The sequence below is a fragment of the Podarcis gaigeae genome (genome assembly GCF_964106915.1).
Source record: "Podarcis gaigeae genome assembly, chromosome: 7".
Lineage (NCBI taxonomy): Eukaryota > Metazoa > Chordata > Lepidosauria > Squamata > Lacertidae > Podarcis > Podarcis gaigeae.
This window is the reverse complement of record NC_139683.1, coordinates 54,993,964-55,020,520: the sequence shown is the minus strand read 5'-3', so window position 1 is coordinate 55,020,520 and position 26,557 is coordinate 54,993,964. Positions and strand designations below refer to the sequence as shown.

The 26,557-nt window shown below is 42.5% G+C and overlaps 1 long non-coding RNA gene across 1 annotated transcript in view; it reads left to right on the top strand.

The window, feature by feature from the left end:
• LOC310848264 overlaps positions 1 to 26,557 on the top strand; it is a 126,791-nt gene that overhangs the window by 36,007 nt on the left and 64,227 nt on the right. Inside the window, exon 3 of the long non-coding RNA XR_014566247.1 lies at positions 8,957 to 9,054. This is a non-coding gene — a long non-coding RNA (uncharacterized lncRNA). The remainder of the gene's footprint in view (positions 1 to 8,956; positions 9,055 to 26,557) is intronic.

The window sequence follows — 26,557 nt, the reverse complement described above, 5'->3', positions numbered from 1 at the left end:
CCTCAGATGAGGAGTAAAAGGAGAATGAACTTCCAGCAGATCTCTACAATGCCAGTGAGCCTAAGAACCATTGGATCTGGATATCCCTGCCCTAGGACAGGAGGTGTCCCCAAATTTGGAATCCCATGTACAGTTCTGGTCTCTCATCTCTAAAAGGAGATTCTTGAATTGGAAAAGGTTCAGAAAAAGTCAACGAAAATGATCAAGGGGGTGGAGCAACTCCCCTATGAGGAAAGATTGCAGGGCCTGGGACATCTTAGTTTAGAGAAAAGGCAAGTAAGAGGTGACATGACAGAAGTTTATAAAATTACGCATAACACGGAGAAAGTGGATACGAAAAGTTCTCTCTCATAACACTAGAACTCATGAACACCCAGTGAAGTTGAATGTTCGTAGATTGTTGAGGGTGGCAACATGAGGATGGGCATTTCCTGCCATAGCTCCTCATTTGTGGGATGCTCTCCCTAGGGAGGTTTGGCTGGCACCTTATACATCTTTAGGTACCAGGCACCTCCCTTTACCAAACTCACAACAGTATCTTCCTAACGCTCTGTATGCATGAGAAACAAATGACACAACACAGAAGGGTCTTCTTCCTATGGACATAAGAAAAGAAGAAGGCCTATCTGGCCTGACACCCTGTTTCCCACTGTGGTCGTGTCAACGAGCCAGGAGTTGGATTCCTCTTCATCAGGTCAGACTCTGAAGCTGAAGGGCATGCACAGTCATCCCCCAAAGGGGCTGCTACTAGATGAACCTGTGGGGTCAGTGCCCCCGGCCCACTCCAGTCCAAGGATGTGATACTATCATTCTCTTACTCCAAGAACTCATAGAAGAGTTGCTTCAGTCCCCTCATCATTTTGGTCGCCTTTTTCTGCATCTTTTTTAGCTGCACAACATCCATTTTGAGATGAAATGAAGAGAAACATGTACAGTATTCCAATGTGGTTGCATCATAGATTTGTGTAGAGAAATTATTATATGGGTAGTTTTATTTCCAGTCGCGTTCCTAATGATATCTAGCATGGAATTCACCTTTATGACAGCATCTGCACATTGTGTCTGTGTTATCAGTGATTCCTTTGCTGGTCACCTACTACCAGTTTAGATCCCCGTTAGTGTGCAATGCCCTCTATGCATCAGGTATGAATGGCAAACTCACAAAAGGAATATTATTGGTGGCTGCTCACAAGCTTTGGGCCACTGGAGGGCTACAAAGGCTGAGCATGAATGTCTCTTTGTGGAGGGGATGTAAAAAGGTTTATTTGGCTGGTGATAGTTTTATTTCAGCAGTCACTGCAGTATTTTAATCTGTATACATCTTCTATATCTTTCATGTGCTCAAAATGCAAAACACAGCAACTCTCTGAGCTCATGGTACAAATAGAATACAAAGAAAGCTGCTTGCAAGAACTTGATTCTTCTGCAGATTTATTAACATGACATAATTAACATGAGTTAATTAACATGAGATAAGCTTTGCAAACTTATTAGCACTTACAAACAGAGCAGAACTGATGAATACTTCAGTCTAGTTTTTAGCTTTAAAATATGCATTGTCTTAATTATTTTGCTTTTAACATACCTTTAGGAAAGTGACCTAAGTGAACTCAAATATTAGAGTGTCTTATTTCATTTCACTGGTTGACTTTCAGAACACATTCCCACTATTGGTAAAAGCCTTTTAGTTAAAGGGGAAAATAGCCCCCTGGCCAATTCATTGCATTACATTTTCATACACCCAAGTCTTCAAGTTGTGAAAAAGGTATTCAGCTGTGTGTTTTGTGATAGCTGGAAACTGCTCTGCTGCTGCTGCTGCACTTTTTCATTGCAACGTACATGAGTCAGATGAACTGAGATATGAAGACAATTTTTGATGCTGAGCTGAAGTGATTCCACTTTTTTTCTGAAGCTTTGCAACAACTGGCTTGCTTCCCTCACCATGACTTCCTGGAGTTGGACTCCTAACAGACATATAGTAATGGAACAAGCAGCAAATTCAGGGCCAAACCATACATTACTTCTATTGTGTCCCACATTCTCAAACGGGTATCCCAACACACAGCAGGAAACACACAAGTTTCCACAGGAAAAAACAAATGTCCAGGGGCGCATTGGTCATGTGAGTATGCACAGGGATCAGCGCAGATTGAAATTCCTGCTCTTTTTCACTGCAAACCAACTAAAATTAATCAGAACACACAGAGAAAGCTCTGCAGATTAATCAGGACTTAATTTGCTTTCCGAAAGCACCAAGACATGCAGAATGGCAAAGTACCTTCTGGAAAGAATTCTCAAGGTCCCCGGCCATCACATTCATTGCTATCCTTACTAGCAGCTTCAATAAATACCGGTAAATAAATAAATCTACATATGACCTAAAGAAGAACCTAACTTCAGTTTGAGAGCCAGTGTAAACAACACATTTGCTCCACATCTCTTTTCTTTCAGTGCAGGCTATTTGGGGGAGACACAATCTGAATCAAACCCTAGCATGTAGGTGGGGGGGCTTTAAACCTTTGCCCCCTGCTGTGGTACCTATTCAGATTCAGGGCTCGTGTCAGCAATCTGCATATGGGGGCAGGGGGAGCTCCTACTGAGGCGATTGGGACTATTTATTTTCCTATACAAATTCTCAGTACAAAGCCACCAGTCTGAACTGGGAGTGGAGGCAAAGGGCAAAAGCCCCCTACCCACATGCTTGTGTACTGATCCTGATTATTTTTTCTCTCTCTCTCCTCTCCCCCCACCCCGCCTTTCTGGCAATCTGAGTTTGAAAAAAGGTACACTTAAGGGCACAGCTACTGAGTGCATCTATAGCCTAGTTCAGGCCTCAGCAAACCAAATGCCTGTGATAGGCAGCATTCTTTAATGAATGCATTGGAATGAAAAGGCTCGTTTCATTTCATTTTTTTATTTCCGACACCAATTACTCTCTGTAGTCTGACAGAAGTCATTTAATATCCTCCAGTATTTTACATTAGAATCCAGAACATGGCCGCGTTCCCGGAGAGTCCTGTGACCCACATGAAATCATGAAACCTCAAAATGTGCATTTGGGGGCAAAATGTGTGGGATCGTGACTTCACACAATATCACGTGTTTGTGATCCCACGTGTTTTGCCCCCAAATGCATGTTCTGAGCCTCTGTGATAGTACATTTTTGGGTGCTGTGCTGAGAGAACAGCTCCCAAAATCGGGGTGCTCCGATTTTATCAGGGCAGTTGATGGATACGTCATTTCATCTTCATGCCCAAGTTTCAGATTTCATTATGAACCCTCACAATTGGCCAAACTGGGCGAATGATTTGATCAATCTACCCTATGGGAAACAATCAGGACCTTGCCATGTATGGCATATGGGTGTGGGTGTGTAGTAAAATGTGTGGCAGAATGGGAGGTAAAATGATAGCCTTATATACTGGCAGGAGAGAAAACACATGTTTCATGTAGAGAGAAATGCTTAATCCCCTGCCTCTTAATAAGGCATCCAGGATGGCACAGCCCCCCTTCTTTGCCAACTCTGCAGTTTCTCCCTACAGAGAGACCTCTTCAGAATTCTCCCTTTCAGGACAGATGAGAAAAGGCAGGCACAACTGATCTCAAGCCCCCTCCCCATCTCTGTGTGCAAGAGACAACCCTCTCCCCCTCAGCTGCTCTCCTTGTAGAACAGAAAACTCTCATAGCCCCCGAGGGGAAGGCCAGAGCTGCCCCTTGGCTCCTAAATGGCTGCTTTCATCAGAAACCTTTTGGAATAAATGTGTCCGGGAGCACCCTGGGGCAATATTAGACATGAACGCTGCTATGATCTATTTAAGCATGTGTGAGATCTGTATAAATAAGCCCCTCAAATCCCCCTCCCCTTTCCTCTCTCTTTCTGTCTATGAACCCTGACTAATGTCTTGAATGAAATCTTTAAATGTTTGATTTCAAAGTAGAGGGTGAAGATTTTTTTCTTCTTCTTCCCTATCTGTAAAAGGGGGGGGGGAGGAAGAGGTCATGTGGAGAATGTTGATTTTAAAAGGGGGGGGGAGGCAAACCCATTGCGCCTACTTTCATGGAGTTGGGGGGGGGGGAAATCCACAGAATGAGTCTTCAGCCTTGGCACCTGCTCCAGAACCTTCTTGATGAAGCAAAGGTTGTCTTCATTAAGAGCATTAATATTCATGCAGCATGGTAATTTTGACACAGAAAAGGTCTCTGTAACCTTTTCTTGTGTGAGAATTTTTTACTTCTCAAGGAAATTACAGTCCAGCAATGACTTAATTAATGCTGGGTTTCTTCAGCGGGTTTTGAAAAGCTGTCAGTTTAGGCTTGCCGTAGCTGTCAACTGAGGTGAAGTCTCCGGCTAGATAGATTGAAGGGAGGGAGGGAAAATATCCAAGTTCTAACATGGATCCATGTTGGGGTGGGGGGAGAGAAGGGGGGAAGTCACCTACCTCTCAGGCGTTAGCTTTAATTAGCAACCTGCTTGCCTTAATACGAGGTCATTTAATATGGGTCTGTAGTACATAGTCTGAATTAAATAACCAATTTTTCAGCCACTTTATCATTTCTATTGTTTTCATTCAAGCATCTGTTTCTCCTAATTTGTTTCAGTGGATAACACCCCTTCTATCTTGCTGGGAGAAGCCGTCTGATTTAAATGAGAGATTCACTTAAGGGGGAAAAATAGCAACGAGGGTGGAGCAATATTTTGTCTTAAAACTGTCCATCAAAAGGTAACACAGGACCAAAGAAGAGCGTCGGCAAATGATGTTTATAAATCAAAGCTCACTCTCTTTCCCTCTACACATTTTGACTTTGATCAGAATACAGTATGCTAGTCATTGATTAAGCTACCAAGATGTCTGTGTAGATTATTTAAATGGCAGAAAATTACTAAGAATTTTTTTTTTTATGTGCTGTTTTGGGAGATTTGATGGAAACTACTCTAGTGCTACCCTGCCCCTTTCCACTTTTGTCTCCACTCTCCAGACAAGTGTGAACGGGTGTCTGCAGTTAACCAGAGCTTTGGAATACATTAGATGCTGCACCACTTCTGACTTATCCCTGCTGCACAAGGTCCGTTTTGCTGCACAGTTGTGGAGCAAAGTGAAACTACAGCCTGCCATTTCAAATACCTTCCAGGCTTTGCTTGGAAGTTGAATGCCTTGGTGCGGCTAGGCATAGCTAAAGTAGGTGCCCGGCAAAGCCAGTTCTGCTAATAATCTCACCACAGGAGCCACCCTCAATTAAAAAAAAAATGACATGACATAAACCAGCTCGTTACAATAGTAAGAGTGAAAAGAAAGCAAGATTTAGAGGAATTCATGATGTTAAGAGCCAACGTGGTCCAAAAAGCAGTGCAGGGGCTGGTTTGAGTAACTGAGTTCTTCCTAGTCTTGGACTTGCAGGGTAGCTTTGAACAAGTCATATCCTTGAGCAAATACTTTGCTTTCAGCCTATCAAACTGCTTTGTGCCACTGGCATCCTGACTGCTAACCAAGCCCATCCACCACCATCACCACATCTGTATTGAATGGCAGAGGAAGGTAATATTAGGATTATTGTGGGCCTCACAGACTTCACATTGTGATATTGGACCCAAAGAACAGGCATTCAAGCAGAAACACACCCACACACATTTTTATATAGTTTCTTGTCTGTGAAATAATAATAATAATAATAATAATAATAATAATAATAATAATAATAAAAAATAAGTTACCCAACACGACTGTAGGCAACTTAACATTAAAACTACACATACAGTGCTACAAGTACTAATGTTTAATATACTTTAATTAAACACTGTGAAAAAAACACCTAAAGCAAGACCCCCACTTGGAGCAAAAGTCTAAAAAAAAACACAAAATCCCCAGCCAAAAATAACAACCCCAATGGGCAATATTAAACTACTGGTTGGCATTGGGGACACTTAAAAACCCGAAGAACAAACAGTGCTTCTCCTATGGGAGACCATGAATGGTCTCCCAGGATTTTATGTTTAATGACTGCAAGACAGAGACTGTAAAGCAGTTGGCACAAAGAAAATACTGTTATATACACAATCTGCAATAGCACAGCACAGATCCATGATATAAGGTATATACAATATACCTTATATCATTATATCCATGATATAAGGTATATACAATATACCTTATTGTATATTAGTAATTAGATGCTACTTTGGGGAGGGGCACGCTGAAAAGGGTTATGTACTCGTACAGATTTTAAACACAAATAATGGTCACTCCCCTGGATGCATACAATCTGAAGCTGTTGTCCTGTCTACCATGGGCTAAGTACATGATGGGAAATCTGTGATATGATTTTCCATTGTTTTGTTTTAAAAGGATGGTTGCCTTACATTGGGGGTTCTGTTGAAATGAAGTGATAGGGGAGTGGGGTTTAAATATGTCCTTGTGTCATCCCCTTCTGAAAATATTTGCCCAGTTTGTAAACTGCTTTGAGGTTTTTCTTTAACAATCAAGCGGTGTATACATTTTATGAAATAAATAAATAAGCACAAAACATATAGGTACTAGTGTGTTTTTCTGCAAAAGTCAAATAGTAGTTGTGAGTCTGTTTTGCAGAGGAAGTGGGGAAAGGTATTATACCTCTTCCCCAATGCCACAGTCGTGATATTCTCTCCCTCCTTTTAATGCAACTCACAAAAACTGTGGGACACCTGATTATGGATCTTCCACAGCTACATGCATTTCTGTCCTTAGACCCATTTGAAATCAGCAAAACTAAACAGCCTTGGTAGAAAATGCAATGACACTTTGAAAGCTCAGAGAAAAACTGAATGTATATCAGAGCATTGTATGAATTGTTAGTACACATCTGGTAAAATATCTGTGGGCTTGTATACATACACATAAATGCATACACACACATACACACAGGAGTTCTGAAAAAATGATATTTTATTCAAATTATAAAGCACATTTTCTCTCTTAGATTAATAAAGTACAGATCTCACTGGAGTTGTCTATTACTTTATAACCTCCCAATGGACCACTGTAACTTGGGTGCACACTTAGAACCCCCTGGAAACTTCACAAGGTGCAGAATGTGGATGTTTTGTTATTGTTGAGCGTCAGCTATAGCTGATCTATTAAACTTATCCTCTGCAGGCTGCACTGACTCCCACTTTCCACACGCACAATAAGATGGCTAACCAGCTCTAAGCCAAGGCCAATGGGTGCTAATTCACACAGAGCTCTGTTGATTGATTCCAGCTGAACCCAGAAGCAGAAGATTTAATTTCACCCTTTCTAACTGTTTCTATATTCAACAAGCTGGTAGCAAGGCAAATAGTACACTGGCTCTGGTTTTCAAATTTCAATATGCAGTAAAGATATATTGATGGTTTATGCTGATTTCTAGAAGGTGGGCCTTTGCCGCTTTAAATTTCAATTTAGGAAGTGTTCTCACAGTTGATCAGAAATGCATATTAAAAATAAGTTTAAACACAGAGAGATTTTGTAAATGCAAACTGCATGAAAGACTGCAGCACTACAAATGAACAGAATTGTTTTGCAGGAGGAGGGCCATAGTTGACCACAAGGAGTCTTGGTTGACCACAAACTTGACATGAGCCAACAGTGTGACGCGGCAGCTAAAAAAGCCAATGCAATTCTGGGCTGCATCAATAGGAGTATAGCATCTAGATCAAGGGAAGTAATAGTGCCACTGTATTCTGCTCTGGTCAGACCTCACCTGGAGTACTGTATCCAGTTCTGGGCACCACAGTTCAAGAAGGACACTGACAAACTGGAACGTGTCCAGAGGAGGGCAACCAAAATGGTCAAAGGCCTGGAAACGATGCCTTATGAGGAACGGCTAAGGGAGCTGGGCATGTTTAGCCTGGAGAAGAGGAGGTTAAGGGGTGATATGATAGCCATGTTCAAATATATAAAAGGATGTCACATAGAGGAGGGAGAAAGGTTGTTTTCTGCTGCTCCAGAGAAGCGGACACGGAGCAATGGATCCAAACTACAAGAAAGAAGATTCCACCTAAACATTAGGAAGAACTTCCTGACAGTAAGAGCTGTTCGACAACGGAATTTGCTGCCAAGGAGTGTGGTGGAGTCTCCTTCTTTGGAGGTCTTTAAGCAGAGGCTTGACAACCATATGTCAGGAGTGCTCTGATGGTGTTTCCTGCTTGGCAGGGGGTTGGACTCGATGGCCCTTGTGATCTCTTCCAACTCTATGATTCTATGATTCTAGAGTATCTGTTTTGCATGCAAAACATCTCAGGTTCACGTCTGACATCTCCTGGTAGGACCAGAAATGCCCATCTGAAATTCTGGCAAACCACTGCCAATCAGTGCGGACAGTATGGTGCTAAAAGGACAAATAGTCCAACTTGGTGTAAGGCAGCTTCCTATGTTCCTATCCGAAAAGTATATTGTACACCTTCCCTTTTGCACCCTAGCTGAGTGCAAATTCCCAAGACTTGTGCCAAATTCAATCTCCACACTATCATGCTTTTTTGAACATGCATATAGATCCATGAACCAAAATGATAATTCCCTGGAAATATATAATCAGTGCAGACACAGATTATTTACACTGCCGTGAAGGATTTCCATAGTGCTCCTTATCAGTCCTTCCACTATTTTGGAAGAAAGTCACATTAATTTTAGTTAAGGCTGACTCGCAAGCAACCATGTACCTATGCAAATTCTTCTGAATTCCATGGGGTTTACTCCCAAGGGTTCTTAGTTTGTCCTCACCTTAAGAATGAAAGGAAGTAAAATGGAGATGTTCAAAGGCCTTTTTTATTATTTTAACACCACATGCTGTGGAATTTGTTTTTCCCCTCATAATCCTGCACATACACATTGCAATCTGCTTGCTTTAAAGAATATCTCATAGCACCACAGACAAACAGTGAGAGCTGTATTTTTAATGTCATTACATAACAAAATAAATATTTTATCTTTCCTGTGCATAATAGAGTAATTAGACAGCACAGCGTATTGGATTAGCACACATCAGTGATGCATATTAATCACAGAATGGAGACAGAGCACTATGAGATGCAACAGAAGCTCGGTGAGTACCCATTTATACACAAATGGAAAAATAATAGTCTTTCTATTTCAGATGGCATGACATTTTATATGTAAATGTTAATTTCGTTTGCCATTTGGGAGGAGCCACTTAGCTTACCATAGACCACATGATCGGCATGTGCACGCCCCACATTTACTGACCAGCATCTCTAGTTAAGAGGATCTGAGTAGTAGCCTGGCTAGCAAAGACCTCTGTCTGCTTCCAGATGACAGTGTGAGCTGTCTTGGAAAAGTACTCAGAAATTACAACTGCTTCACAATGCAGCTGCCAGATTATTTGACCAGGAACGTCCATTTGCAAACAGTTGCACTAGCTCACTATATGGTTTCTAGGCTCAATTCAAGGTGGTGGCATAGTGACATTAAACTCGAAAGCACTGAACCATCTAGGATATCTGCAGATCCACCTATCTATAGTTAACACTCCCCATCAAAGGCTCTGCCTTGGATGCCAGTGTTTCTCAAACTTGGATCCCTAGCTGTTGTTGGACTACAACTCCCATCATCCCTGACCTGCTAGCTAGGGATGATGAGAGGTACAGTCCAACAACAGCTGGGGACCCAAGTTTGAGAAGCACAGCAAACACCTGAGACACAGCGGTTGGGGGTGTCTATCTTTAACAAGACATTTTCAGCCTTGGCCCCAAGGCTTTGGAAGTCCACTCTGCCCCCTCTTTGTTGGCTTTTCATTGCCATATTGTGCTAGTTTTATTTCACTGAGGAACATCTCTGAAGTTCAGCAAGCTCCTGGCTTTCCTGTGCTGCTGCAAAGTATTGTGTGAAAATGGTTTTATTGCCGGTTTATCTTTCCTTTTTATCAAGCAGTTTGTACATTTTATGCATTGTTTTTACTGTTGAGGGATCTATGCCGAAAACACACAATATAAATGCTTTCAATACATAATCAGAGTAGATGGACTGCTGATTTTATTGAGTAAAGGCAGCTTGTTGTGTGCCTTTCGGATGCCGTGACAAACATCATTGACTTTTTACATTATGCAGAACAAGTGGGACCAGCCACAAACGTTTCTGTGCTTTTTCTACACCGAAAGGCACTCCATTCAGCCTAGATCAGGAACCTTGGACTTCTGTTCAGTCCCTTTGACAGTAGCAGGGAGCTTCAAGTTTGGGAATGAAATAAAGGAATACATTTAGGTAGCTGTGCCTAAAGAGGGTTTGCAGGAAACATAGACCACCTTAATTCCTCCCTCCACATTTATTATAAGCCTTTTTCCGCTGCCCTTCATTTTCCATCCCCTCACCAGATGACACACACATATTCCATATCTTAAACTGTTCTTAGGCCTAGACTTGAGGGGGTAGACACTTGCCCTCTTCAAGAGAGTTTACAAAGAAAATGTCAGGGCTCCAGTTGGGAAGGATGTTGAGGGAGTGTTCGTGACTAGTTTCTTGGTTGTAAGGTGGCTTCTAAGTACATCCAGTCAAATAACTCTAGGAGCCCTCTTCAGAATTTTCCACTCAACACAGGAAGGTTGGAGATGGAGGGGATATGCACAGCATGGGTGTCTCTCACATGCTCGTTTTCAGCACCTGAAGATGGCTCCAGCCTTAACTGCTGATTCCTTTATACCTGCTTCTCTACCTCCTCCAAGGACAAAATGGTGGCCTCATGTGCCTTCAGACCCTACTCTGAGAACCAAGTTCTGAATAAATAGAAATTGACAGGAATGGTGGGTAGTTCTGCTCTTCTACCCTCTCTCTCTTTTTCAAGTTACATAGAAATGAATTAATTTAGACAAAATAATAATAATAATAAATAAAATTTTAAAAAATTAAAAAAAATCCTTCCAGAAGCACCTTAAAAAGGTAAAGGGACCCCTGACCATTAGGTCCAGTCATGACCAACTCTGGGGTTGTGGTGCTCATCTTGCTTTATTGGCCGAGGGAGCCAGCATACAGCTTCCAGGTCATGTGGCCAGCATGACTAAGCTGCTTCTGGTGAACCAAAGCAGCACATGGAAACGCCATTTACCTTCCCGCCAGAGCGGTACCTATTTATCTACTTGCATTTTGATGTTCTTTCGAACTGCTAGGTTGATAGGAGCTGGGACCGAGCAACGGGAGCTCATCCCTTCGCGGGGATTCAAACCACCGACCTTCTGATCAGCAAGTCCTAGGCTCTGTAGTTTAACCCACAGCGCCACCCACGTCCCTGAAGAAGTATCTGAAGAAATATGTATGCACACGAAAGCTCATACCAATAACTAACTCAGTTGGTCTCTAAGGTGCTACTGGAAGGAATATTTATATTTATATTATTTATATTTATATTTATTTTGTTTTGACTATGGCAGACCAACATGGCTATCTACCTGTAATTTACAGACACTATGACTTAAACAAAAAAAACACAAAAAAACACAAAAACTTGTGAAACTATAAGAGAATGTGATTTCTATAGGGTGCGGGGAATGAATAGAAAGGTTATCTGGATTAAGTTGAGTACAGTGGTACCTCGGGTTACATACACTTCAGGTTACATACGCTTCAGGTTACACACTCCGCTAACCTAGAAATAGTGCTTCAGGTTAAGAACTTTGCTTCAGGATAAGAACAGAAATCGGGCTCTGCTGGCACGGCGGCAGCAGGAGGCCCCATTAGCTAAAGTGGTGCTTCAGGTTAAGAACAGTTTCAGGTTAAGAACGGACCTCCGGAACAAATTAAGTACTTAACCCGAGGTACCACTGTATTGGGGCATTCAGGATTTTGGAGAGTTGGATGGATGGATAAACAAACAAACAAATGGAACCCAGGTAAATGGCAAAGACAGAAAACATCTGAAAAATATTTCAGCATTCCAAAATGCCTCCATCTTTTCAGCGTTCACAAGGCTATAGTGTAATGCCTTATTTATAGCATGCTTTCCAATGACTGATTTTCTCCTCACTATTTTAACACTCAGCTGTTGTTCCTCATTTCTCTCTTCATTTCTTTGCCTCTGTGATCTCTGATTCTGCCCACCCCTACTCCAATTGCTGGTTTAGATGCTCAAATGAGACATCCAACCTTTTAAAGAAATCATTCATTTTGTTTAAAAGGTTGAATATGTCATGATAAGTTTGATGGGGCTGATATTAAAAACTAAATGTTCGTTTTGATTTTGTTGGGGGCCCTAGTATCTTTTTTTTTATTAAAAAAAACCACTTAGGCCAGGTCTGTAAAGAGAGGACAGGTGTAGAATGGCAATGGATTCAGTTGGACAGTACATGTAGCCTGTATGAAATCAGGGCCTGGCTCATTTCTGCATATATTATATGAGTGCTTTGAATGGGTTCAGGTCCTAGATAGTACTTGTGCCTGAAAAGTTACACAATGAACTGTTCAGGAATATCAACATTACAGATGGCCACCTTGACTGTTTTTAAGACTCTATTGAAATAAAGATATCATATGGTACCACTCTTCCTGGTGTCAGCCCACAAAGACTTCTCCCTGACATGCTAACATTCAGCCTCCTAGCTATGCTCCTGAAGTTCATTCTAGCAGGTACCACAGTTAGGTCAGCTCTTTTGACCTCAGCACACCTCCATCTCCCATTCTTTCTGTCTCCAGCATGCAGAACTGTTGTTCTGAAACAACAGATTTAAATTTCTGCAGAGGCACACTGGCCTCCCTTTGCTGGTATCATACAGGTAGCTGCATCTTTATATACATGCTTTAGGTGATCCATCCAAAGAGAGAGGTTCAGGGGGGACAGGGGGGGACTTTGCGGTCTGTTAAAGATACCCATGCGACTGAGGGACAACAAGAAGTAGACAGTTTAGGGACAATCAGACAGATTTCTCATCCCCATGGCATCGTAAATAAGCTGCTGGCTCCACCTGCGGCTGCTGCAATGACAACATAGTCTACACTTCAGTACACTTTAAAGCTGATCAATTAATTCTAAAGCACTTTTAATGAGATCACAGAATCTGTGGGATCATGCTTTAATGACACTAAAAGCTCTGTAAGAGGAGCAAAGCGCTTTCAAGGCATCACTCAAATATATTCTATTCCAGAGGGGAAGTAAAGGGGGTGGGGGAGAAATAAGGTAAATAATGAGGTTGAGATTATGTACTATGTAACTATATGCTACAATGTGGTGGTGGGAGATTACGGTACCCTGTTCACCATCCCCAAAGTATTAATTTCCTAAATCCTTTACAAATTGGAATCTGGTCCTGAGATCATGGAAAAGCCATAGGTGCCCACTGGGACCTGTAAGGTGGAAGGAAGAGATGCCAACAGTAGGTTGAGCCAGAGGCAATGGTAGTTGTTGTTGTTGTTGTTTAGTCGTTTAGTCGTGTCCGACTCTTCGTGACCCCATGGACCAGAGAACGCCAGGCACCTCTGTCCTCCACTGCCTCCCGCAGTTTGCTCAAACTCATGCTGGTAACCTCGAAAACACTATCCAACCATCTCGTCCTCTGCCGTCCCCTTCTCCTTGTGCCCTCCATCTTTCCCAACATCAGGGTCTTTTCCAGGGAGTCTTCTCTTCTCATGAGGTGGCCAAAGTACTGGAGCCTCAGCTTCACAATCTGTCCTTCCAGTGAGCATTCAGGGTTGATTTCCTTCAGTATGGAGAGGTTTGATCTTCTTGCAGTCCATGGGACTCTCAAGAGTCTCCTCCAGCACCATAATTCAAAAGCATCAATTCTTCGGCGCTCAGCCTTCTTTATGGTCCAGCTCTCACTTCCATACATCACTACTGGGAAAACCATAGCTTTAACTATACGAACCTTTGTTGGCAAGGTGATGTCTCTACTTCTCAAGATGCTGTCTAGGCCTGTCATTGCCCTTCTCCCAAGAAGCAGGCGTCTTTTAATTTCGTGGCTGCTGTCACCATCTGCAGTGATCATTGAGCCCAAGAAAGTAAAATCTCTCACTACCTCCATTTCTTCCCCTTCTATTTGCCAGGAGGTGATGGGACCAGTGGCCATGATCTTCGTTGGTAGACAGACATCTAATTCTGTTTTTGTCCCATCCTCCTTCCTGCTAAATTGCTAGGACAACACTGAGACTAAGTAGGAGGAATTTGACAGACAGTGCCACTCTCTGGGCTGATTGTAAGCAGATAGGCAGGCATTGGGGGCTGACTGACATTGGTGGGGCAGTGCCCCATTTGTCCTGATGGACCAGCCTCAAATGGATCTAGCTTCATGAAGAATTGAGGGTCTTTTATTTCAGACATAGAGGAGTTTCCTTCCTTTTAAACGAAAAAACAACAACCACCCAATGGCAAGTTAGGCTCAATCTGGAAATAAAAATACCACAGTTCCATAGACAATAACTAAGTATGGGGTGTGTGGAAATTCTGTTGGCATGAAGGATGAGGTTTTAATAAAATCCTCTCTTTAAAAATGGCCTTTTTTATTTGGCTTCCTTGAAAATTTAATTATACCAGTCATTGCTTTCACCTTGAGGGACACCAGTTGAAATGACCATCTGATGACAGCTTGGCGGCCTCTATGATAAGGAAATGAACCATAAGCTTCTCCTTTGATCCTAGAGGAAAAGTGTCCACATCGCTAAACAACCCTCATAATTAACACCTTTCTCTGACACCTCATCAGAAACCAACAATCACTGAACCACTCAGAGGACATTGCTTGGAATGGTTAATCAGCCAAGCCTAATCAGAGAAGATGAGTTCCAGAATCTTTATTCCCCCCCCCCTTTTTTCATATATTTTTTTTTTAACCTATATTTTTGCAACACACCTTCCTTGCTTTTGCATCCACTTGCTGTTATAAATGCTCCTATTTCCCATTGTTGCTCAACTGGCTTTGACTACACTGCAGAAGTGAAAACAGTGAAGAAGACAAAGAAGCAGCAGAACAGTCAAAGGACAGCAGAAAGACAGGAAGTGAAAAGGTGGCATTTAAAAATTAACTGCACGTCCTTTACAATAGCACTTCAGCCACAAGCCACTGTCCTGACTTTAGAGGGGCACATGCTTAGATGAATAGAATTGCAGCAGCAACCTCGTATTAAGCAATGAAGCGCAGGGAAGTGAAACGGCAGAGCAAGTAACCAGAGTGAAGAAAGACAGAGCTGTGGAAACTTCTGGGCAGACATGTTGAATGCATTAATGTATTGTCTAACAGGTTTTGCCCAAAAAGCTACTACAGTAAATACACTTCCCCTACTTGACACAGAGGAGACTATTTTGGGCCCCAGTGAGAACACCGGGAATTTTGAGGAAGTGCCATAGGTGCTAGTCACAAACTGGCAGCTGTATGCTGTAATACAAAATGGTGGCCGGGGGGGGGGGGAGAGAGACTCATAATACAAAATGGCTGTCCTGAGGGTGTGATGCATCACAAAATAGCTGCCACATCTAAAAGAGCAGCAAATAAAGAGACAAACATGCAGCATGGAGGGGTGTTGAGGGGATATTTCCCGAGAACTTCCACAGGTGTCATAGCAGGTGCACTGGTGCCCATGGGCACTGGGTTGGCAACCCCCTTTGTAAAACAATAGTTCATGTGCTGGGCTCCCTCACCTCCCTTTTGCATACATCACAATCACACACCTTTGCCTGCAGTGAGCACTGAGTTCCCCCATACAGCTCACATGGCCCATTTGTAATCAGGCTAACCCTCCTTCCTCTTAACCCACTTATGCCAGAAGTGAAATCTACTGCCTCAAACCTTAAACAAACAATTCTAGGGCACCGTGGAGCAGGAGCATCCCACACTGCAACGTTTGCTGCAGGTTCCAGGAACTGAAAATATGGGGGGGGGGGGGCAGATACCTTTTCTGATGAGCTCTGAGGTAATTGGCTCTCTTAATCTGCACAAAGGAGCCACTAGGGGGAGCAAACTAGGATTGTAGTGCTGAGAGGAAGGGACTCAGCAGCTTGGCCCCAAACAGCTGAGAGACTGATTACTTCCCTACCATCACTCTCAGGTGGGTGTTAAGATCAGCTGAGGAGAATCCAGTACACTTAGAAGTCTGAGGTGGCAATGGCCTGGGAGCTGTAACCTGCCCTGAGAGTTTATGGTGAAGGGTGAGTACAAAATTAAGATTACAGTGTTGCTGTTGTTGCTGCTGTTGTTGCCATTTCTTAGCTGTTTTCCTTCTGCATCATTTTCTGGATGTAAATCTCACAATCACAAACAAATGAAACTGCTATTGACCCCAGTAGGGAAAATGTTACAGGCCTTGCTTGGAAGATGCCCAGGACAGTTTTTTTTAAAAAACAAAACAAAACCAAAAACTCTAGGAAATGTTGGACGTTTGTTGTGCTCACTGCATTGTTAGGCTTTTGGGTTTTCATTCTCTTCCAACCCCGGTTTGAAATTTCTTTCACAGGAATTGCTTTTATAGGCACAGTGCTAATGAATCCTAGTGCAACTTCCAGGGAAATATTTTTGAGGGTTGCTGTGGCTACAATCCTAAATAAGCTTAGTAAGGGGCAGGGCCCCATTAAACCTAGTGGGGCTGCACTCCAAGTAGAAACAGATAGGACTGCAGTACAATAATACACACACACACACACACACACACACACACACACATATATATATATATACACACATATCTGCTCAGAAATTCTTCTCTACACGTATGAATTGTCATTGTGCACAAACCTATCTCTGTCTTGCTCTTTCATATGCTGTTCCTCCCCACCCCCCACCCAAACTAAAGAGTTCAGCCTGAGATACAATATTGGAGAATTGATGACACCTGGCAACTTGCTAGCTGGGCCAGGTTTGCCAAGTCTGACAAGCTGGAGTTTGTTAGCATTTAACCTTGCTTAACCTTTGACCTTTAGTTACTTTCTGCTGCCCCCAAAATGACTAATAAAAGACCCAGGGCCGCATCTCTAATCTTAGGGGCATTACAAGCTCTTTGGTTTCCCATTTACACATATGGCAGAGCTTCAAAGTGTCAGATGCAATACTCCATTGACATCTCAAGAAAGATTTAATGAAATTCATTTTTTGGCTCTTTGAATATGCTACATTTCAAGACAGGTCTTTAGTGTTTATGCTATTATTTGGTTAAAAAGCACCAGTAGTAATTTTCTACCTTGTGCCATTAAGCATGTGGTTTTCTTTAGTCTAAAGATCTCACTTGGCCTCCCTGTTCATATATCTACCATGGTGTATTTAGAAACCATGCACATATATCAAAATATACTTTTTGTCCTGTTATGGCTGGATTTAAAATGTATTGAGTATAACACTTTCTTTTCTTTTCCTTTTCCTTTTTTCTGTTGAAAAGACACATTTTAAAACAGTTAATGTAGTGTTTGACCTTCCATTAAAAAAAATAAAAGATACCATTAAACCAGGTCCAGAAACACTAGCAAGTGAGTAAATGTTTAAACCACAAATCTCCCTGAACTCCTGTGGGAAGGAGGGTTCTACCAGTGCCAAAATGGCAAGATCATATATCAGAAATGAGTAATAATGTGCAAAAATACGTTGCAGTAAAAAACACAAACTAAAAAGGAAAAAAGAGGGGAAAGATTTGGGAGAGGGAAATCATAACAGGGATTTCTGAGAGTATAAAGATGAACCAGTGGGCCAGGGCAGGATTTATTTAAGAATAATAATAGTAGTAATAATAATAATTCCAACAATAATGCATGCACATAGCCCTGCACATCGAGAACGTGCCAGTACCACCTTTTCATTATTTCCTTATGTTGGTTTGAGGAATAGATCTATATGGGGAGTGATGCTGGGAAAGAAATGCTGAAATTAGCTATGCAAATGAGCCTTTGCTGAAAGTGCACGTATAAAGCCAGACTGTATATTCCACGCAGCAGACAGTTAAAAATTTGAACATAAGGTAGCATTTCCTTGATCATATCCCATAAAAAGAGCAATTTGCTAAACCCTTGTAGCACAGTATGGAAGGTGGTGTATTTTACTGATAATGTAAGAGATGACAGATAGCTCTATACTAGGAGGTTTCAATGGCGTCGAGTTGTGTAGCGTAATAAATTGTCAGGAGCACAGACAGAGGAGAGTGCAGGCGCTGCTCCACCTCCAGTAGCCAAATAATTCAGCCCCGGCTCAGTAATTATGCTGTGTGAAAATATGGGATTAATTAGACCGGTACACTAACACACTGTAGTCTCATTAAAGGCTGAACAGCATTTTCATAGATGCTGCCACTTGAGCAGGGCTGCCGCTAATGTGAAAAGACAAAGTCGCCTCTTTTCACACTCCTTGCTTATTACCTTACTTAAGGCCACTTAAGCAAACTTCCGAAGGCAGCCTTGCAGAAAACCCTATGTCAGGGTTATTTCATTATTTTATGTCTGTAGAATGTGCAGGGAAGGGAAATTTAAAATAAATGGGGATCGGGTGTAGGGCACACCAAAGGGAAATGTTACAGGCTTCAAAACAAATGCTTGCTTTAAACACACACACACAAAGAAACCCCACCCAGCAACAACCCAACATATTTTGCTAGTGTGGACATGGCTGCAAATATCAAAAGTTGTTCCTCAAGTGCTTGATCTTAATTTGCAACTTCCTGATGCCACGTGTGAATTAATGTGTACTGGAGAAGGCCTGTGCCTTTGGCAACCAAGAAAGGGTGAGAAAAGGGTACAACTGTGTACATTATGTGCCTTTTTCTAGTTCAAGAGCGTATTGCACCCTCTAAAGCTGGGATGCAACGTTAGAAGGCAACCCAAACCCACATTTGCTTTGTAGTGCTAGTACAAAATGGGGTACACATCCAGGTGCGTTTGCCCTTCAGAAATTCCTCTTTCCAAGCCTATAGTTTCCCTGGTGAAGCTCAGTGGCTGGAAGTAAGCCTGGCCAAGAGGGATGTAAGGGGTGAAGGGGGGTGAATGACAAGGAGGAGGGTTAAGCATGACACCCCCTCCTCCCAGCTTACTTTGCAAACGTAAGTTCGAGGAGCCATGTTTGCTCAGCTAATGTTTAGCTGCTCCCCAAAGGCCCGATTCACAAAACTTAGCTGGTGACATGATAGCCACTTAAAAATGCAATTACATAGAAGGTACTCTGCATTGGCAAACAGTTCATTTTAATAGCTTCCTGTGTAGTTCTGGCAATTTTCACCATGCCAGGACAATCCGCAAGAGAGAGAGGTGCTGAAATCATTGAAACAATGTAGGAAGCTAGTTCACATGAAGAGCTTGCCATATGGAGCTGCATCCAGACAGCTATATTTCCCCAAAAAAATCAGGTTATACAACCAAACAGGGCCCACATTAGTACAGTCACATGGTGATGGAAACACAGAGGATTGGCTCCAACCCTGTGCAAATGGGATTCTGCTCATGCAATGGGACTTCCCCTTCCACTCCTTCCCTCTACAGCAGTGTTTCCCAACCTTGTGCCTCCAGATGTTTTTGGCCTACAACTCCCATCATCCCTGACCACTGGTCTTGCTAGCTAGGGATGATGGGAGTTGTAGGCCAAAAACATCTGGAGGCACAAGGTTGGGAAACACTGCTCTACAGCACTCCCACTCCCCAAACCTGCTCTAGAGCAGATTTTGAGGGACTGTCTCTGGAATGTAAAGAATCCTGATGAATTTTCTCATAGCACAGGAATTCTTACACATTTATCAAATTGGTAAATAGGGGCCAGTTAACATGTGATGTTTTCAATTATTTTGTTGTGGTAAACCAGCACCAATATGTGCTGGAGTAGTAGTAGTTGATGTGGTTCCCTCCAGGTGTTATTAGGCTACAAGTCCCATCAGCCCCAGCTAGCATGGCCAGCAGCCGGAGTAATGGTGGTTGTAGGCCAACAGCTTTTGGAAGGCACCATGTTGGCTAGTCCTGCACCCTCATACTTGAGAAGTGGACTAAACTGGGATTTGGAAAGTTATGATATGGGAACATTTGTCTGCTGTGAATTAAATTGTTTTTACTAATAATAAATGTTCCAGTGAATCATTTTTCTTCTTCTGAGGTTAGGTGGGGGTACATATCCTAGTTGGTAGAACACGTGCTATGCATGTTTAAGGTCAATCACGACCAGCTAAAGGGCAGCGGATTGCAATGGCTGAAGAGGGCATTGTCCTGGGACTACGTATCAAATCAGAATAGATCACCATGGGCAAGATTATCTGATTCTGTTTCAGATAAAGTCAATTCATGTCCACTGCATCTTAAGCTATCATGAAGGAGGATTTCTTTTCTGTATCCCAAGCACTTTTGAGGGAAAAACCTATTCTGTTTTACTGAGGTGTCCCCTCACCTAGTTTTGTTACCTACCTGCTCCTTAAGGATGGACAGTCTGTAAGTACTAAATACATAAATAGACATGGATACATGTATGGATACATGTATGGATGTACAGGAAGTCCATCCTTTATACTGTGTCGACCTCAGTAGGGCACCTTTTCTTGGACTCGAGAGAGCTATTAGAGCACATATAAACTGGGATGCAAAAGAGAGGGAGGGAGGGAGGGAGGGGAGGAAAATACAATATGATGATGATAAGAAAATAATGGAAGCAGCTATGCCAGAATACCATCAAACTTGAAAATGCCTTTGAAATAATATTCAAGACGGGGTGGGGTGGCATAAGAGTGGGGGGAAGCTGGCATTCAATAGACTGAATCTTGCTTTGTGACTTAACAAAAGTGGGCAACGTGAAGAAGAGGAATGAAGTGGAAGGGAGAGAGAACTAAACTGAAGGGTGACATGAAACAAGTCAGCCTGCAGAAGGCTGTAAGGTTAGCATCATTAGCAAAGAGGAAAAATGATTAGCAGTAAAAAGCGAGGAGTTAAAAAGATTTAAAAGGAAGAGGAAGCAGGAAAGGGAAAGGGAGAAGGGAATGTATTATAAACTAATTCCACACAGATACATCTGAATTATCGATGCTGTGTTAGCACACCAACATTTTTATGAATATTTATCTTTCTCGTACAATATGGGAGCAATGTAATTATTCTGCATCATCCTAAGGGCTGGCTCACACAATACCTTATTTGTTCCCCAGGTAGTCCTGACCTTCCTTGGATATGCAGTTCAACGTAATGTGGGAGTCAGACAATCAGGGATATAGATGGCAACAAATTTGTCAGTTTCAGTGGCTCGAAAACACAATGTTGTGATCACTGCTACATATATTATATCTAGTTCCCTGAGTATCTGGGGGAAGAATGGGACTGTCCCTGTGGACAGAAAAAATGCAGTGTATGAACAGGCCCCATGATTCTTAAAGGGGCTTCTTTGTTGTGGTATTAATATGTATCATTAGATGAAGTCCAGTCTAGTGGTGAAGGCACAATTTAGGCCTCAGTTGCCTAACCCTACTAGCTGTTGACTTCCACAGAGTTTTACTCTGTTTGACAAGTTCTTTTGGTTAAAAGGGGGCTGAAAGGATTGTCACCCACAGTTATTATGCAGTGAAGTACATTTATGCTCCAATCCTAACAGTGCTGTGGAAATAAACACTTTCACCTTAAAACAATGGACTGCTCAAGTTATGAGTGGCCTTCCATGGCGTATGATGGTATTGGAGAACATATGTACTACCACAATTAGGCTGCAATTAAAGATCAGTATTTCTAAAAGCTTGTTTACAGTACATTTAGAATTAGGATGTGCGTTTGAGACTGGATTGAAATTTATCTTTGGGATCTGGGGATTCAGATTTAGCAGATATTAGCTAAAAACTTTCTTTCACTATGCCACTTTTAATGTGATGCATGGTAGATTTCCACAGAGAAGGTGAGTGAGGTGTGACTATGGAATTTTGTTTAGAAGGTTAACCATGTTACATATTGTAGCAAAACCAACAAGTAACCTTGCAGTTACTTAAAGATACAGGGTGGAATTCAACACCCTACTGTTGCAAATGTTCTGTCTGTGCAAGCATATCAGCTTGCCAGATGAAATGACCCTTCCCCCCCATTGCTGTTCTGGGGGTCCTCCCGACCCTCGCAGATCCAATTTTGGGGCTGCAGAGGTGCACAGGAGAAGGAGAGAGGGGAAAAACCCCAATGTAGAAGCAGAAGCCCTAGCACAGAGTTTCCACTCATATATTTTATTGAGTGAATCCCATCCTAAAAATTTGATGGTTGTGTGAGTTTTTGTATACAATATATACTTGAAGCAGGCAGTGGAAATGTTGTGTCAGTATAAGCACATGAGTTTAGTGGGGGTTCGTTTTGCAAGACAAGATCAGTAAATGAATGCACGTTGAAATCAAATATATGGCTTTGGAATTAGAAATACAGTAACAGTCAAAGAAAAGTCAATGTCTGGCATTACCATTAGGTAGGGTGAAGCCACTGTCTCGGGCTTCAGATGCTGTGGGACGGGATCCTGGAGACTGTTCCTCTAACCCCCAATTCAGCCATTCCTATTAAACAAGAGTCCCTGATGGATATTAATAGGTAGGAGAGGATATATTAATAGCAATCTATCCCTCCAGGCACCCATGTTTGTGCCCTGAACACACAAAGAGATCAGCTTACCACTGTATTTAAAGCACATGGCCGAGCAGAGTTCAAAGTCCCATCCTTAGCAGAAAAGTGGAAAGCAAAGGAATAGACTATGAAGGCTTCTTTTAATAAGTCCTGCTGTGAAGCAAGCTGGCTTTCTCTCTTACTCCACTTAACAAAGAATCAGACTACAGACTGAGAATAAGTTTAAAATATGGTTTGCTTACTCATAGTCATGCATTCATTCTCAGCAGTAAAATAAAAAAGGTAAAGGGATCCCTGACCGTTAGGTCCATTCGCAGATGACTCTGGGGTTGCGGCACTCATCTCGCTTTATTGGCCAAGGGAGCCGGCGTACAGCTTCCAGGTCATGTGGCCAGCATGACTAAGCTGCTTCTGGCGAACCAGAGCAGCGCACAGAAACGCCGTTTACCTTCCCGCCGGAGCGGTACCTATTTATCTACTTGCACTTTGATGTGCTTTCAAACTGCTAGGTTGGCAGGAGCAGGGACCGAGCAACGGGAGCTCACCCCGTTGCGGGGATTCGAACCACTGACCTTCTGATCGGCAAGCCCTAGGCTCTGTGGTTTAACCCACAGTAAAATAAATAAATGATTGATTGATAGATAGATGATAGATAGATAGATGATAGATAGATAGATAGATAGATAGATAGATAGATAGATAGATAGATAGAGATAAAGGCAGGCAAAATATTTGCAGTAGAAACAGCCTTGGGCATGTGCCTGATCCTGGAGCAGTTGAATATGCATCTGCTGACATTGCTAATGAAGAGAGAGAGGGAGGGAGGGAAGGAAGGAAGGAACAGGAAATATTTCTTTGATTCTTCCCGCCCAAGAGAAGAGGGGAAATGACATCACACAGAGCTTTCTCAACCAATTACATTTATATGGCCAGCCTATGAGCAATGTGGCTCTGTGGTCTCAGCCCTTCACATGCTAACTCACAAGAATATGCATTGTTAGATTTGACTGCAAATCTGTCAGACCTTCTCATGACAGCGGTGTTAGGAAAAGATCCTCACCGAGCAAGCAGGCAGAGAGGCAGCTAGGCCAGGACAAGCATCACACAGGTTGCACTTAAACATTTATTTGAGCATCAACCAGGCTGAGTGGTGAGCAAGCAGCAGCTAGGCAGAGGAGGACAGAGCCAAGGGTGCAATATGGCCTTCTAGTCTTGGTGTGATGGTGGACAATGTAGCACTGCCAGTACTGGAAATACAAGTCTGGTTGTCTTCTGCACACAGAAAGGACTATCTTGGAAAGGCTCAATTTTAGAATGCAGCAGGCAGAGACACTTAATATTTTTCTGAGTAGAATTGAGAATTAGCTCAATATAGACCTACTTGGCATCTCCTTGGTTCCAAAAACTCATATCAGAATTTTGCTTCCATTATGAATGGTAAAATAAAAGTAAAGCCATGAATATAAATGCTCTTGAATGTCTAAAGGAACCATCTAAATTATTATACAGTCATTAGAGTTGTTAATATTAGAACAACTTTGCTCTCCAGACCTTCCTAGATTAACACGAAACATCATAATGGTTTTAAAACATCCTGTCAAATATCCATTTAAGAGTATCACTGACCTGACATATTTGACATTGTATATGGATTGTAAAAGAAGTTTCAGGCTGTAAAACATTGCACTGGTGTTTTTACATCAGTAATACCTTTGGATATCTCTGTGTCAAAACAGGCATGTTCTTCAGTGATAAGTGCTCAGAGACAATGGTAAGGGTGAAGAGTAAAATGGAGATTCAAGCTAGCTTGAAGATTCAATAATACTGAAGAGGGGGATAAATGTTACACTTGTGCATATAGCTAGGAACGGGGGATAAATTTGGTTTGGTTCACATTTTAATTCAAATCCAATTTCTCCAAAATATGTGAACCAAAATACAACTATCCTTTGAAATTGCATGAATTTCACAATGCCATTCTCCCACTAAAAATGAGTACAAAACTGTTCATATTAAAGTCTGCATAAGCATGCACATATTAGTGTTATGAACATTAGAGGAATTTCTGGGAAATTTGTTTAACCACATTACCAATCTGTGTATATTAGAAGTTTTTGTGAGGATTTTTAAAAATAATAATAATTGCAGAGTGATACAGAAATGTGGCAAATTGAACTGGTAGACACTGAAATGAGCAGATTCATTTTAAAGGGTAGATGATAGCTCAGTTGGTAGAGCATTAGACTCTTAATCTCAGAGTTGTGGGTTCAAATCCCATGTTGGGCAAAAGATTCTTGTATTGCAGGAGATTGGACTAGGTGACCCTGGTGTTACCTTCCCACTCTATAATTCTACAATTCTACAATCCATCATAGACTGAAAGCCTGATCTTAGTTGCAGTGCTCACCTTGAAGTACAATGAGTCCTGTGCTGGGCACGTCCTCATGACTCGCCCACCATATTGGGATTTTGATCTCAGCACAGTATATGTTGTTGATGCTGCTATGCAACAACTTCCTTGGTTACCAGATATAGTGTAGCTGTGCTATAGTCAGGTATGAAATACATGCCACTGTTGTTGGCATCCTTCTGTCTTGAGAGACAATAGAGTGTGCTTCTGGAGGTGAAGTCAAACTGCTGGAGAATCACAGCACAGAGACCAGTAACTCGTAACTGCTGCCTCCTGTATTGTTTTGGCTGTGTTAGCAGCACTGAAGTGCCTGCTCTGGTGCACAAGCCTGGGCAGTATATATGGAGGTTATGAGCTGCCAAGACGGCAAGTCCCCCCTCTTAGCCTTGCTTATGTGTTCCAAAAGAAAGCAGAGCAATACATATGGCACCAGCTTGGCTTCAGGAGTTGCCAGAAGGAGATGTATAAGACACCTTCAAACTGTCTTAGGGACTCCATTCTGGATTCTGTGTAGTGTTTACTCTTTAGCCTTTTCTTCTCCCGAAGAAGTCCCACAAGGTAGTGGGTACGGATTTTTCCTCGGCGTTTACTCTCGAAGCAGTGGCGTAGCGTGGGGGGTGCCGGCCGTACTGGGCACAACATCTGGGGGTTAGGGGGCGCAAATCCACGGGTTAGGGGGCGCAAATCCATGGGTTAGGGGGTGCAAATTACTTGCCTTGCCCCGGGTGCTGACAACCCACGCTACGCCACTGTCTCGAAGCCTTTCTCATGAATGGGTATAGCTGCAAGGCAGTTGTGGTTTAGGATCAAAGTTTTCCTTCTCCTAGATGGTCTATCTTGTCAGGTTGATGAACCCCATCTGCCCCACACTTGCAGAAACCACCTTCTTGACCATTGGACCCGCTATTGGTCTTGTCCGCTCAATCTACTGCAGTCTGTCTTCACGCGCAGGGGAAGTCCCTAACTCACCAATGGTTTGAGACACATTGGCTTCCCTCACCTGGTTTAGCCAGTCAGTCTAAGCCGTTTCCCGGGATGTGGCCACTGTCACATGCTGACAGCTTCTAGGAGCCACAGGTGAGAGCTGTGTGCAGGGTGGGGACCAAAGGTAGACAAATTACCCAAAAAAGAACACGACGTGTCCCCCACCAGTGGTACTATCCCTCCCCTTACACTCCAGACAGCCCATACCATAGACTGCAGATAATACAGGTAGGAAAGATGAAGACTCATCTAAGGAACATCTTATATGAAGTTTAGCATGATGAAAATCCTTGTGCTGATAGAATGCTCTTTTTACCACCATGTTGAATGCACCCCATAATATCCTGAAGTAGCAACTTTAAAGAAATGTCAGTGAATTTAACATTTATACGCTTAGATTGAATTGGATTGATCTGTACTGAGCAAGTGTGGGGAGCCTTTCTCCCTCCAGATGTTGCTGAGCTACAACTCCTACCAGTCCTAGCAAGCATGACCAATGGCTTGGGATGATGGGAGTTGTAGTTCAGTAACATCTGGAGGGAGAAAGGCTCCCCACACCTTGAACTAAGTTTGGCACTTGGTGAAGAAATGGAGTAATTACTGTACTTTACCATAAGCTCAGTTTGGAGCTCAACTCACATTTACAATGCCATTGAATTCAAGGGGGATTGCTTCTGAGAAGACGTGTGCCCTGTCACGCAG